Genomic DNA, 1,200 nt, shown 5'->3' with positions numbered 1-1,200 from the left:
CCTGCTAATGCAGGGGGTCGGACTCGATGATCTATTGAGGTCCCTTCCGACCGTAACATCTATGAATCTATAAGGTCCATTCTCCTGGACTCCCCTGGTGGAAAAAACGGAGACATGTCTTGCTCCAGAGACAGTACTCTGCACCAGAGCAACTGCTAGTGAGTCCCAGGCTGGGAGAGAAAAGAGAGTTGTTGTTGCAGTTCCCCAGATGACTGTGTCACCCTGGGGAGAGGCAGAGTGCCACACAGCACAGTAATAACCTGCCTCATCCTCTTCCTGAACCCCAGTGATGGTCAACAATGCCATATTACCAGAGGTGTCATCAGAAAAGCATTCAGGGACACCTGAGGCTCTGCTCCTGGACTTCTAGGTTAGCAGATAAGTACTGCTCCCCGGGTGCTGTTGATACAAGTCAGGGTCGGTGGTGCTAATGAGCTGCACCACAGAGTTGCCATTTGCTCCAGTGCCACCCACAATGTGGGGTGTGCTTGTGTCAGCGCACTCTGAGCTCTGCCCTTGAAAGAACAATGCAGACACCCCGTCAGAACATCATAACACCAGCTGTCAGTGCTACTGCTCTGTGTAATGCTACCCAATGTGTTGTCCATGTTGGCACAGCCCTGGCATGACAGCGGGCCGGGTAGGCTGACATGGCAGGGATCTTGGAGGGTATGCCGTAGGGCTGTGCAAAGCTTTGGGTGCTGACTTCATTCGGAGGAGATTCGACCCAATTCAGTGGCCGAATCTCCAAATCCAAATCGAATCAGGAGACCTATTAAAAGGTCTGAATCAATTCAAAGCTCTCCAAATTGATTCAGAAAAGATTCAGAGAGCTTCAGTGACTCGGCTGTCCCCGCTCACTGCAGCAGGGACCTGGACCCAGACTCCGAGCTGGTAAGAAGGGGGCGGAGTCGGAGGAGATTCGACCCAATTCAGTGGCCGAATCTCCAAATCCAAATCGAATCAGGAGACCTATTAAAAGGTCTGAATCAATTCAAAGCTCTCCAAATTGATTCAGAAAAGATTCAGAGAGCTTCAGTGACTCGGCTGTCCCCGCTCACTGCAGCAGGGACCTGGACCCAGACTCCGAGCTGGTAAGAAGGGGGCGGAGGAGGGGAGGCTGGAGGAGGAGGGAGGGGACCATGGGGGGCCCCCTGCCAGGCCCCATCCCCTGCCTGCTCCACCAGCCCCCCACCCTCC

The sequence above is a fragment of the Alligator sinensis genome, unplaced genomic scaffold, assembly GCF_000455745.1.
Source record: "Alligator sinensis unplaced genomic scaffold, ASM45574v1 scaffold505_1, whole genome shotgun sequence".
NCBI classification, from domain to species: Eukaryota; Metazoa; Chordata; order Crocodylia; family Alligatoridae; genus Alligator; species Alligator sinensis.
Note: the sequence above shows the minus strand (reverse complement) of the source record.